The 14,504-nt window shown below is 41.1% G+C and overlaps 2 long non-coding RNA genes across 3 annotated transcripts in view; both read left to right on the top strand.

Annotated features, from left to right (window-relative positions):
• LOC142924420 (uncharacterized) overlaps positions 1-9,780 on the top strand; it is a 31,395-nt gene extending 21,615 nt beyond the window's left edge. For both annotated transcript variants that reach the window (XR_012941630.1, XR_012941629.1), the window contains exon 2: positions 1,918-9,780. This is a non-coding gene — a long non-coding RNA (uncharacterized LOC142924420). The remainder of the gene's footprint in view (positions 1-1,917) is intronic.
• The window catches only part of LOC142924421 (uncharacterized), a 258,403-nt gene that overhangs the window by 181,597 nt on the left and 62,302 nt on the right, over positions 1-14,504 (top strand). The window lies entirely within an intron of this gene.

The following is a 14,504-nucleotide window of genomic DNA, read 5'->3' as shown; positions in this document are numbered from 1 at the left end:
TTCATGAAGTAATCCAAGGCGACACCAATGTAAATCAATGTGACAACATCCTGTACCCCAGGCAATTCAAGCTTATAGGTCACTGGGTCACATAGTATGAAGCGTACAGTAACTATTAAATCACTGTCTTTTCAACTTAAAAATGCATTGTAATAATTGACACAATCACTCTTAGAAAAGGTCACGTGGGCCCACAAATCCACGAGGCTGCGAGTGTCTTTTAGCACTGGGCCACACAGACTGAGCCCCTGATTCCTTATTTTGCCCAAGAGTTTTGACAAGCCGTAACACGACCGTTTCCCAGAGATGTTCATGAGCTCCGAAGCCCAAGGGCTGTGCCCCTAATATGGCCCTGTGTAATATCCAATGCTAACGTCTCTCTTCACAGAGTTGACCCCCCCCGCCAACAGCAAAGATAGGAGCATAAAAATTCATACGCACGCACGCACATTTTTACGCAAGCGTGCACATGCGCGAGAACACGCATTTGCCGATTTAGTAAATATATATACTGTATTCACAAATTGATTGCGTTAAACCAACATTTAAAACAAATACGTAATTGATGCAAAACTTACCACGAGTACTGTAACTTTCACTGTTGAAAAGATCATTTTTATTTATAGGCTAAGGTGCAGCTCTTCAATTGCTCGCTTGCGCCACTGCTGGCAGAAGAGACTACACTAGACAGAGCCCTAGAGAGCCCTTCTGGAGAGTACTTGGCCTACTCTTCCCGACTTGACAGATGTCTAGGAAGAGGAGGGAATACAGCACCCACACGTAACCTCATTACACACAACACGCCGACGGGCCATTTTAATCCGGACAAATCTTGGTTTTGCTTGTGATGTTACACGTGTAACTGAGATATTTAACATCACTGGAAAAGCTGTTCTTCGGAGTACATACAGTATACAATGTTAAATGTTTCCAGAATGTGGAGAGAAACGATCAAGTCTGGAAAAAATGCTTTTGCTAATGAGGGCCTTTTTGCACGTAACTTTTTCCCTTGTGGTCTGTGTAGCAGCTTGATGTATGGCTGAATAATGCTCTGTATCAGTGGAATATATACCACATTAAAAGCCAATTAATGCTGCATTACCCAAACTGCCATATCTTGTACAACTGACTTTTCATTAAAACTTCACGTAATATCATTTATGGTACTAAAGATACATTCTATGATATTATTTGCTTTGCATTTTATGAAGTCATTCTTTTATGATTACCATATCAAGCCTTCAATGAATTTACAATAAGAGACAATGTAGTAAGTGTGTTTCCTGAACAACTTGCCAAGTCAATTAGGTTGTTAGTATCGAGGCATAATTGCATTGTAAATTATAGAATGGTTGCACTGTGTTAGCACAAAGCAATGCATTCAAGATTACTTATCAGGCAAGGGGATTAAAACAATTCTAATGTGGTTGTAATTTTATGTGGCAGCCTGGGATAATTTGGCCACATTGCCAGCCACGTTACCCTTCACAGGCTACGTTTTCAGCATCAGTTAACTGCACTCTACTGCTGGTAAACACTTTCACTGTAAGTTATACTCTATACGTCATGTTAAGCACATTATACGATTATTGATTTTAAATATTCAGTGGAATATAATAGAACATATCGGCTTTCAATCCCAAAACAACCGGCTATCACCGTTCAAACAGTGATGTTAGCCAATATTCTCAAATGGGCATTTTATTAGGACTTTAACAACAGTTTACATTCTGCTGACAGTCGGGTCTGCAGATTTTCAGATGGGTATCACCTCTTGCTTGGCTGCCTACCATACCTCGCCATCCACTTCCTTCAACACTTATGTTTCCATCCTTCCCACTTCACACACACGCCTTCTGCCCCCCCCCCACCGCATGCCTACCCCCCCTCCCCACCCCCTCCTCCAACTCTTCACAGGCAGTGAAACCCTGAGGCAGATTTGGATGGCACGGCCGGCCTGGCTGCGAGATGAAGAATTCATTTCCATAGCTCATTGGCCTCGACGCGGTGATGGATGGGAGGGCGAGGTGCATGCCCAGCCACCTGGCTGGCCGCGGAGCCCCCTGCGTCGCAAACCGCAGGGCCGCGCGAGCGCTCCTGCCCGCCCGCAACAAATTACAACAAATCTACCGTCAGCTTGTGATGTATTGGCGGACCAAAGTGGGCAGAGGCCTCTCTCCTCCCCCTTTCCGCTTCATTCTTCCGCAAGGCATTGGGCACCGCCGATGCCCAAATATTTCAGCTTTTCCACACAGAGGCGTGATGACATAGCTTGGCGTGACGGTCAACAGTGGAAAGGTCCCGTAAAATCCCCTGCCCGCACCCTTTCCATTCTCATGCAACTGCACAATTGCACAATTGCCTCGTTGTGTGTACGGAGTTGAATGCGCTTGGTTTAAATGCCACGTGACTGAGATGTTGTTGTTGTGCTGCTGCAATTACACGATGTAAATGAAATAAAAGTTACATTTTACTCGAAACTAAAAACTCAACTTTTTTTTTATTTAACCAGGTAAGGCCCACTGAGCTAAATCGCTCTTTCATAAGCGACCTGGCCACAAATAAATAGCTCAACGAAGTGGCTTAAAATATGGAAAGTTAGAACAGCCGAATGCTCTAATCGCATGTTTCGAAATGTAGAGGGGAAAAAACCGGAGGATCAAAAGAAAAATCCACGCGACCACAAGGAGTAGACAACACGCAAACTCCAAACATACAGCGGGCGTCAGGGTCGAGTTCGAGCCCACGACCTCCGTCATAGCAGGCAATGGAGCTGACACATAGAGGCAGGATGTTTAGAGGTTTTTCCATCTGTGCCGCATACATCTGAAGTTAGCTACACGTATGACATTTATATCATTGAAAATGCGACCTAAATTTAATTACTGGAATAAGTTCATATTTTCTTTCCTTAATGCAGTGTAGTGCAACCAGAAATGCACAAAATTGCAACCGTTGTTTCTCACCAGCAACATGCTGTACAAATAATAGTGGCAATAAACACATCCAAACATGCAGTAAGCGCTGTTGAATTGCGTTATAAACCTTGCACGTAGTGTTATGATGACGTTCTCGTTATTTTTGTTTGTCTCGAAGTTATTTGTTTTATACGTGCAACAAACACCAGTAGCACACGTTTGTGACTGTGCCTGCAAGGATAAGATGGCCATGCAAGGAGAACAACATGATGATCATTCGCCTGAATGTATTTATGTCACAAAATTGTTGTACCCCTAAAAACCACTCAGACAATGTCGACCACACACAGCGACACGTACGAGGCTGACTGGGAATTTGCACATAAATGAGTGACCTTCATTTAAGCATATTTACCAGGCATATTAAAAGTTTTGTATAAAAAAAATCCCAGTTTGAATATTTCACACATTTGCAATGAGTTTTGTAAGTTGCATCGAAAGAAACAAACTTACGTCATGGTAAGAGTCAGTAGAAAACATTTTAAGGCTACCCTACAGCATTTAGGGCAGCCGAAACAGCGTATGGATCGTTACGGTGTCATAAAAACACAAACCCCTAAGTGGGTGACAAGGGGATGAAAAAAAAACATCTAAACACGTTTTTTGAGCTGCAGATTTATGGAAGAAAATACACATCGGGACAGGGCTTAAGTTGTCTTCTTTCCCAATAACATCTACATCTGTATCTCCTTCGGAGGAGCTATGAATCATTCAGATGATATAAGAGATGATTAAACCGCGCGGCGGTATGATTAATTTCCTCCAAGCCCCTCCGTACCATCATATCAATCATGTCATTAGGCAAAGCACACTGTGAACTGGCAAAGGCCTGCGCTATGAATTACTGTCTCTATCTTCATTAGCATCATGTTGGAACAGCAGGGGGAGGCATAAATAGCAAGTGCTCACCTTTAAGAAAAACCACACTTGTTCAAAGATTGCGTTGCACGCGGCGGGGAAGTTTAATTGCTAAGTTATTGGGTTCATAAAAATTAGAGATGGGTTTTCCACTTGCCGTATAAAAACGCTAAAGTATCGTGCAGACACAGGGACGTCCGCTGCAGTGCAACACTTTCTGCTGCCGTATAAAAAAAAACTGTAGGGGAATAGGTCCATTAAACACCCAGCCCATTAGCTATTACAGCGAGACTCCTTAATTCATTAAAATACATGTTATACAAAAGCAGTGCTTTCTTTCCGATGCATACATATTGGTCCAACGAATCAGCGGTCATGTATTACATCATTTTCGCACATAATGATGAGCTATTAATCTCTCTGACAGCTTTGTATTCGGCCAGCAGAGTCCAGCCACACAGCCCATTGAGTAAGAAGATTGGTCCTCACTCCACATCACTGAGTCTCAACGCCTATCCCTGCACATCCACTCCGCTGGTACAGCTTTGCGCTCGCCGCCTCGCTGTTCATCCGGGCAGCTTTTTGTGCGCGTGTGTGTGTGTGTGCAATGCGCACATATTGTGCCGGGCAGAACCTGTTTTTTCTTCTCGTTTTTTTTGAATGGCCGTCCAGAGTAGCACAGTTTTAAACATTGCACGCAGCATGCTCGCATGCTAAGATCCCCTTTTCCTGTGTTCCTGCATGTGACATTTTTAAATCTTCAGTCGCGTGGCCACGCAGGAAAGGAGGAAACTGTCGGTGACACGGGGGATATATTCCCTGTCACGAGGTGGTCATTCATAGCCCCTTTAAAGATATCACTGATCAACGTACAAAAAAATATAATTGTGGAGCCGCATAAAGGAATCCTGGCGGTGGGGGGAGGGGGCGTTCAAGTCTTAATGATGCACAAAAAGATAGGATAAACCTCCAGTCACTCTGCTCGCTCAATAGATCTAACATGACTTCCATGCTAAACCATATAAATGGTACTGAAGCTGTGCTCTACCACTGAGCACTGAATGTCCCTGCAAGACAACCTCTTGTTTTCTGGCACACCGATTACATACAGATCCATCTTAGTCAGACACTCTTGCTCCACTCCCATAGCACTCATAGTAAACAGTGTAGCATGCAAAACACTTGCAACAGCATGATTGATGAGGGACGGATGGTAAAAACTTGGTACTATAAAAGGCTTCTTTGATGGATGATCACAATATGCATATGAAAACAGTGATGGATGACTATGAAATACATGTAAAATACAACTATATTACCTCCAAAAGGTCTCATTTCAGAAAAGTAATGTAAACTTTAAATCTTTATGCATTACTGACAGTAGGAATTGGTTTATTCGTCTTGTTTATTATCCCCGCACATGTGCACATATTGTATTCTGTTTCATTGAATTTGATTCCATTTTATCACGTTTTAATTATTTCCATCATATCTCATCATAATCAGATGATTTTCAGAATGTTTTTCTCTCTCTATCTCTCAACCCTGTATACCAGTAAAAAAGTCAACTTGTATACGTTGAAAAAATAACATTTTGGCTTTCTATAATTTGGAAGGGTTATGCAGCAATGCACGTTCTGACATAGCCATAATGAAAGCAATCCTCAATTTATCAGATGGCCCCAGCTTTGTGGAGATGTTTAAACCAATGCACTCTGACGCGGGGTGACATTTACTGCCCATGTAACTGCCAAAAAAGCTCGTGCCACTGAGATGGACACATTGGGTAACTCGGTGGTGAGCCAAACACCCAAAATAACTCTTTCTGCCCATGATATATCCTTGTCATCATCGTGATCGTCCACTGCGTTAACTGTGATTGCCGATCGTTAACGTCGGCTGTGCCTCGGGAAAGTGTGAGTGTGCTCGTAAACAGTGCCGTCAAGTAAGATGTCTCCAATGCACCTATTAAACAACAATTAATAAGATATAATTCCATCCATTCTCAATCAACTGCTGGATTACGACTTCCCCATGTCGGTCATGAAGGATTTGTGTATTTATTTATTGAGAGAAAAACATGTTTACTTCTTTATTTTACTTACCATACTTCATCACACTGACCAGTGTAGATTACAGAGGAATTCCTCGTGCAAAGCGTCAACCACCGTGACACCGCTCCACCCTCGATGGCCACGTAAATCGTTATCACGATACACAATTGCCCTAACTACTCCGCAAAGCATTTGTACAGCAGGCCTATTTTTTGCGACGACAAAATATGCCAGTGCTGATTGGGTCAACGCATGCATAAGACAAATTGCACAGCGCGTCAAGATAGCCATGTCAGTGTCCATATGCAACGGTGCTGAAAATAACACCAATGTCCCCATTGAGGATCTGGGTGTTGGAAGACTCTCAATTTGTTTCCAATAGACACGTTAACATTACTTTATACACTCTTCCTTAATTGCAGGGAAGGTAATTTAGAAGTTACGGCAGTTGCATATTGTAAAGGCTATGTGGGGGAATTTTGTCTTTTTTGCTGTTGCGTGTGTAGTACGTGGGTTTTAAGTGTTCATATTTCCCCGTACCTCCGATAAGCGTGGTTGGCTACATACGGTGTGAAAGAAGTTAAACAAATATACATATGTAATAATTTACACACAACCATTCTATATAATGGAGCATGTATGTTAAACCTCTTTTGCACCGTACGTAGCCAACCTTGCTAATCGGAGGTGAATATTTAAAAAAAAACGTGTGTCATGCGGTTGTGAACAAATAAAGAGTAAATCAGCACATATCTTCAGATATTGTATTTTTTATTACACTCTATGAGTGTTAATATGTGAATTGTACGCAATGTTTCCTCTTTGTAGAATGTTTTCCAGCTTCATCCTTTCTATTAACTCCAACTTCTAAGAAACCATTGCGGAAGGAGCAATGTAGGCAGCTAGTAACATTTTTAAACGTGGAGCTAATCAAACTTGAAAATATGGTCACTCCGAGAGACAGGGGTGTGGAATGAAACTCCACTTTGTACCAGCCTTGTTTGATTTATTGTCACATGCAAATCTGTCATAGGGCATTCTGGAAAATGTCACAGGCAGGGCCATTTTGCAAACACTCGGGGAATCGTTGGGGGACATTTATCAGCTCGGGCGACTCTAAGTGCTGCTGTCAGCCAGGATGTGTCTAACCACCCTTCTGCACGATCACGACAGCGGCCACCGAGCCACGTAACAAGTGCTGGGAAAATACTTTCATGCACACTTCCTAAAATAGTGCATCGCGCGAGTCCAGAGATTACGTGGACAAGGATGTGACAAAGCTGCTACTTCGTGCCAAATTATTATTTTAACCAGGGCCTCATAATAACAATGTTGGAATGTATGCCTTTATTATTCAAAACACGCAGGCACCGTATATCAAGTGTCGAATTAAAAAGAGTGTTTGGCTCAATGTATTCCACTTAATTATATGCACTTAGTGGAAATAATTAGATAATGACAAAAAACTGATGATATGAAGAAGGTTCAATTGTTATGCAAGGAATTAGACATCGTCTCGACGCCGGCAAGTTAAACGTGGGCCGTTCTTTGTGTACCGCTGTAAATTATCGTGCAATATTCACAGTGGTCGGTAAATACATCTTTGCACTTTTAATCACCAATCAACTAGTCATTGCACAAGCAATTGTTTACGCACAATATGCAATTAGTAGTTTTTGTTTTTAATTGGGTAATGCAATTTGCGGCTTTCCAACTATGGGACAACATTTGGTCATGGTTATTGATCCAAGCACTTTCGTAACTATTTTGAAATACAATTATGTTACAAACTGACGCATAACATGTACATAATTTTTGGTATAGACCTCAGAGTTTATACCGCTTTGGCTATATACGGTGTGCCAACTAATTGCTATTTTCTGAACAAACATCGCGCAAGGATCATAAGAATTCCCAGAGTGCATCGTGAAATTAAACAAAAATGTGGTCGTAAATTTAGAAACGTCGCAGTGAAAAGTTCAAGGACGCAAAATACATCTTCTTTTTCATTCATGGTAAACATTGAAAACAAATCTTACTGGCTTCACAGCATGGGAAACAAACTTGATGTGACGTCATGTAAATATAAACAGAGTGGACCTCACATAATACACAAGCGCATAGCCAGATGATGTTCGAGAAAATGTCCTCAAGGCACTTTCAACGGTGATAAATGCCGTAGTTACACAGCTGTGCATGGAGCCCTAAAATTAGGTTATTGAGATATCGAGGTGAAGCATCAATATGATGTGGGCCCATGTGTCTGTGTGTGTTCATAGTACTTGGGGAGCAGTGGGGCAGTGGACGTGGTGCTGCCCACACCACCATCGAATGCATAATTTCGTCCTTAATACGTACTTGCTAACAGCACTTTCCCCAATAGTGTATCAAAGGCTATATGGGGGAATTTTGGATTTTTTTTAATTCATATTCTGTCCATGTGTTTTCAGTGTTATTATTTATTTACACTTAACAATATCACATGTTTCAAAATATACAGAAGAACAATTCAATTTTTTTTTAATGGGTATGTTATTGTGTAGATGGTGGAATTTTGTATTCGAAGGGGCTTCAAGAAAATAAAATTGTCTGGGGCTGTCATTTAGAGATAATCACTGAAGTGGAATAACTGTATTGAATGTGTACGACACAGGCTGTATCATTATTTGAGGAATGCTAAACTGAAATAACAGACTAAAGTCACCTCATAACCTTCATCATGCACATAGAAAATAACAATTATATATTCTTTATATATAAATCTCATAATGACATTTCTGGCAATTGGCCAAGATGGTACATTACATTTTATGTAATTTTTTACTGAAATATGAAGGTATTTTTTGTAAAAAAGAAAACGGTACTTGAAGTTTATCAGAATGTTCTTACGGTATGCACGTGCAATATAACTTTTAAAAAAATAATCTTTGAGAAGGCAAGCAGCTGTATACTACATATCAAAAGTATGCTACATTTCACACCACTGTGACTACTTTATGCATAATGCAGGATGACTGCTACGTAACTGCTAAAATGTTTAGACAGCAATGGAATAGAATCAACAAGGAACATCTTTATCAACAGAGCTTTACTTCTGATCCATTTTCCATCCGCTATTTTTGATCCTGCATTGGTCTGGCCAAGCATAGCTTTGCTGCCTGTGTGCGTGCACGGGTGTATGAGCGTATGCGTGCGTGTGCGCGTGCGCGTGCATGTGTGTGTGTGTAGGTGGGGAATGGTAGCGTAGCGGTTAGCGCCCTGCGCTACGAACCAGGCGACCCGAGTTCGATTCCCGCTGAACTCGTCCTGGGCCTCTGCTGGGTCGACTCAGCCTCAAATGAGTACCTGGTGTGGTGTGTAAACATCTCAACTGGGGAGACAAAGGCGGCCGTGCGTGGTGCTGGCCAACCACCCACTCGTGCGCCGTGCCGGCCTTCAAAGGTGCTCACTAACCGCACTTGCCCCAATAGTCTGTGCAGGCTATACGGGGGGGTCTTTGTCTTTGTATGAGCGTATGCGTGCGTGCGTATTCGCGTGCGCGTGCGTGTGTGTATGTGAACAGCGTGGCAAGTCAGAATGCACGCTGGGATTGTTTCCATCAAGGAGCCAGCAGATGAACTCCCACACAGAGATGGTCCTCTGGAGATCTAACAGATTAAATAATCCCATCACTGGGAATGGACACTTTGCAGCATTTTGGGAGGTCTGTCGAAGAGTTATCAGGGAACCAATCATGTTCTCACAGGAATGCAATAATTATTAACGGCCATGGTCCATCTCAACATAGAACTGTTTCTTCATGTCTTCTTGAAGAAAAAAGATGGACTTTATTTTGAAAAAAACACACATTTCAAATGATAAATATGTTTTTTAAGCAAGGCTAATAATAACCAATAGGATGGTAAGCACGCATGGGTGGTCATTTGTAATGTTTTGGAAGCATTTTCACATGCTCCTAATGTTTTTTTTTTCACAGCTGTAAAGTCAGACTTATTCATACAAATGTGAACATGTTTTTGTTTTTTTAAACATACACCAGAAAAGTGGCGTTCAAGTTACAAGCGATTTATAAGATACAAAGTGTTAGACATTCGCTTCACTAAAGTGACTTGATTGTGTATGAAAATACCTCGAGAAAAATATGAATGCAATTAGAATTCTATAAAATGCAAGCATCTGTAAGATTTCTTAAGCAATGTTTATGGATTTTTTTTTGTCATAACCAGCTTCAAATGTGCTTAGATGTATATATATATTTTTTTTACAAACTAACATATAGTCTTTTTTATCGAGTTCCGAAAAGCCTAACGACGCTTTGATGTTAGGATGAGTAATGTTATAATGGTACATGTTCCACTGTTTGTCATAGCTAGTACTGAGGCCATTCCTTCAAACAGTTGTTGACAATTCAGACAAAATATAGGATAGTACAATACATAGTTGCACAAACAGTTTTCAGATATAGTTCACAATTCACAGATATGCATGATATTGCTGAGATATATGTGTTAAATAAACCAAAAAAACTTGTAATATGTCTTCTTTGGTTCTTTCGGTAAAGTCACGTAGAATGAGAATAAAATAATAAATTGATAAAATAAAATAAAACAATAATATTCTCACGACGTTTCGGCCACAACACAAGCGGCCTTCATCAGGTGAAGGGACGAGACTGTATGGTAGGACAGCGCTGATGAAGGCCGCTTGTGTTGTGGCCAAAACGTCGTGAGAATATTGTGTTATTTTATTTTATCAATTTATTATTTTATTCTCATTCTACGTGACTTTACCGAAAGAACCAAAGAAGATGAATCATTGCAGTCACGAAAGCTTTAAATCGAAACTTGTAATATGGTTAAATTTGGATTTAAAGCTTTCGTGACTGCAGTGATTCATATTCTTGGTCCTTTCGGTAAAGTCACGTTGAAGGGAAACAATATGGTTGTGAAATGCACCGACTGTCACACTTCAACTTTACTTTAAAGCAAATTTACGGCAAAATCTAGAAACATTTTCACATAATCAGAGAATACGGTATTGAATAAAGCAGCATACGATTACAAGTATTTGATGTACACCTCCTCCTGACCATTTCTCTGCAGCGAAGCTGAGATTATGTGCTCAGTGTGGTCAATCTAATTAGTATTGCTCGTTGTCCTAAATTGCACATGACGTCTTTGTGATCTTCCGCCTTTGCCAAACTTCATTATGCTCATTCATTTCACATCACTGTTCCATGGGCATAGTTATTCAAGTTATTAAATGAGTTCTAATTATAAGTAACTTTATCATAAGCACATATTGACTTATAAAGAATATAAATGAAAATTTTATTGAGCCATACGATAGGATGAGTTTCTAGCTGACAATCCCAATTAGCCACCGTAAAAGAAATGATTTTATATGTTCCTTAAAATCAATGGCATCCACTCAAAATTGTCTGTCACGTTTATAAATACCACATTTGTAAAAAAAAACATCTTCAAAGAGCATTGGCTCAAATTTCTCACTTGTGAAAAAATGTAAAGGATGAAGGGAAAAAAGACAAGTATTTCCACAACTATGTTCAGATTGTTGCCTAAAGTCAGTGTGATTTTCTTTAGGCATTGATTACATTGGAAGGGGGGTGAACTTATTTTAGAGCTATTAAATCTCACCATACATGCAATTGTATCACTGCAATGGAAAACAATAGACATACAAAGGTATATCGAATACATTAACACTTTAATAAAAACCGAATGTGGTGGGATTCTAAACCAATCAAACCATTTTTTTTTAGAAATCATATTTGTGAAAAGTACCAATAAAAAAAATGAAATCACAATATTTCATGCATTCCGAAAATAAATGCCCAACGTTATTTGTCAGTTTAAAATGTAACGAATTACTTTAAGTCAATATGTTGGGGTGTTTTGGTGTCGTCCGAGCTCCATTAGAGCAGAGCCTTGCTCCCATTCGCACTGCTTCGTATTCTACATCGGCAATTTTCAGCAAACCCTTGCTGGAGCCTGAAAAATGTAGCTCTGAAAGAAGCCCCGTGAAACGTGCGAGGGCACCTATTTCTTTCATTCCGCAAACAAGCTGAGCGGCCCAGAGCTGAGATGCATTGTTAATTGACGGCGCCACGGACTGGATGATGACAATGGCTTTGACAATGTGGCCACGTTTGTTGATTGGCTGATTGATTTTCATTCTTTTTTTCTCCCCTTCGTTTTAAATCTAATCAACTGAAGCCCGGCAGGTGCCCTTCTTAGTTACTTAGTGGCACTCAGCACAAAACCTCGCCCCAGCGTTACTTTAGATAATTGGCAAAACACCTCATCTGCGCAAATATTGCATTCAAGAGAATGTTTAATTGCTGCACCACTGCACACAGTAATTTGCATTGAAACCAGAATACACTGAACTATGAGTTGACATTTTAGAGTTTTGCATTTTTAAATATGTGCAATAGGACGTATAGTAATGCAGGTCTCCAATTAATACGCAGTATAAAAGTAGGCAGCAGACAAACCAAGTAATACAGTGTTAATATTTCAAGTTTTTTTTAAACCTTATTTTAACCTTCAATGGAAATGATTAAACAAATACATTTTACGGACTTCATGAAACAGTTTCATTAACACTGCACTAACATTGGCCACACCTATTAGGAAGCACGTATATTTTTTTTAATATGCTTGAACAAAAAATGACTGTTAATTTAAATGATGTAATGGTTCATTTCAGCAACAATAACAGCTCTGCAGGCCATGCAAAGGTGTCCTCTTGCATAATTTAACAAACAGTGGCTTGTGGAGTGTTACTGCCCTTTATTATTAATTTACCGGAGGTCATTTGTCTGTCCCTCATTACTTGTGCATTTGAAGCTGCGGAAAAGGTCAGATATCCTCTCCTACGGCAAATCTCTGCCAAGTGGCTTCCCTCATCATTTGATGTTTGTGCCTTTATGAGTCCAATTGCCTGGGAGGCCCTCGGAGGGAAAGGGGGAGACTAAGAGGAACGCTGGATCAAGCAGGTGCAGATAAATGAGCACATTGTGGTGCACAATGCAGCAAAGGCAGCGTCTCCGATGAACTAAATATAGCTTAGGCTATTTCAACAGTCACCAAAATTGCCAATTGTCTGTGTTTTACAGTGGTGAATATCAGTTGTGTGTCTATGGCTAGATACAGTGCACATACTACCTCGAGAGCAGTGGTGTGGTGATTTTTTTCTTTTTCTCTTCTGTATTACACATCATGGTATGTGTAGCTACCGGTCACAAACATTAGCGCAAACTCTCCCCTCAAAGGGTTCAAATGACCGGTGAAGTTCACGAGTTCATTCAACCGTAGTGGAGAAAATGGGACCTCCCGAAACCACAGCTTCCTCAAACAGGAATTGTGAGGTGCACGAACTATATGAGTTATGTATACGCTCGAGTTTGCTTGATGACATTTAACCCTAGATTGTGCTCTCTTGTATTCTCCAATGTAGAGTAACGTTGATCTTTCATAAACGCAGCTTTTGCCATTTCCCAGTATCCATGCGCCCACAGTTCTCCGTGCACTTTTCGGCTTTTGTTGCACGAACTTTGTCAGAATCCATGTTTAAGGTGTCCATTTTGGGAATTACTCTGAGAGCCCGAAAGAGGAACACGTGGATATGAGAACGAAAGCAACGCAAACACGTCATGTTGACTGTGTTAAGTGAACGCGTTTTGGGGAGAACGCATCGCTAGCAGGGAGGAATGACAAAATGGGCTGGCGATGGAATTGGAGCCAGAGGAGGAAACGTTCCCTGAGACTAATTCACGGGGTTTTTTTCTTTGGGAGGGGGGTTAGATCGCGTAAGTATTAATGCGTCGTTAACCCGCCACCACCCGACACAGCCAATCAGTGAGGTTTGCCACGTTAGTTACTACTTCAGCCCACCGGTGTGTTGGAGAGTAAATCCACAAACCACTTCCAGTCTGTCTTCTTTGGTTCTTTCGGTAAGGTCACGTAGAATGAGAATAAAATAATAAAATAACACAATAAAATTCTCACGACGTTTCGGCCACAACGCCAGCGGCCGTCTTCAGGTGAAAGGTCGGGACGACAGAGCTTCAATGAACGATGTTAAGATTCGTAGCGACTTTTAAGCTTGCGTTGTGGCCGAAACGTCGTGAGAATTGTATTGCGTTATTTTATTATTTTATTCTCATTCTACGTGACCTTACCGAAAGAACCAAAGAAGATGAATCCTTGCAGTCACGAAAGCTTTAAATCGAAATCTTCCAGTCTGAGTACTGTGTGACGTTTCGCTGGTGATTACATCAAGCAGCGTCATCGGGCGATGTTGCCGGTTACCGTGAGCCAAAGGCGGGCGGGGAGGGGGGATGATTGTAATTGTAGAAGTCAGTTGTCGTGGGGGGCGGTGGAGGGGGGGGAGGGCACGCTCCATCGATGGCACGCGCGAGCACGTGCGCAGGTGGAGCGGCATCGTGGCGTCACGTGGTGGCTCGACGAACAGTCACGTGGGGACGATGACGCGGGGATGGATCGTGACCGATGACGATTTAGTTATTTTTTTTTGTGTATTTCGTGAAGTTTAATTGTTATTATTAAGTTGCTACTGCGGCGAACTT

The sequence above is a fragment of the Petromyzon marinus genome, chromosome 13 (assembly GCF_048934315.1).
Source record: "Petromyzon marinus isolate PM22_M1 ecotype Great Lakes invasive population chromosome 13, UKy_Petmar_22M1.pri1.0, whole genome shotgun sequence".
NCBI classification, from domain to species: Eukaryota; Metazoa; Chordata; class Hyperoartia; order Petromyzontiformes; family Petromyzontidae; genus Petromyzon; species Petromyzon marinus.
This window is presented reverse-complemented; position numbering and strand designations above follow the sequence as displayed.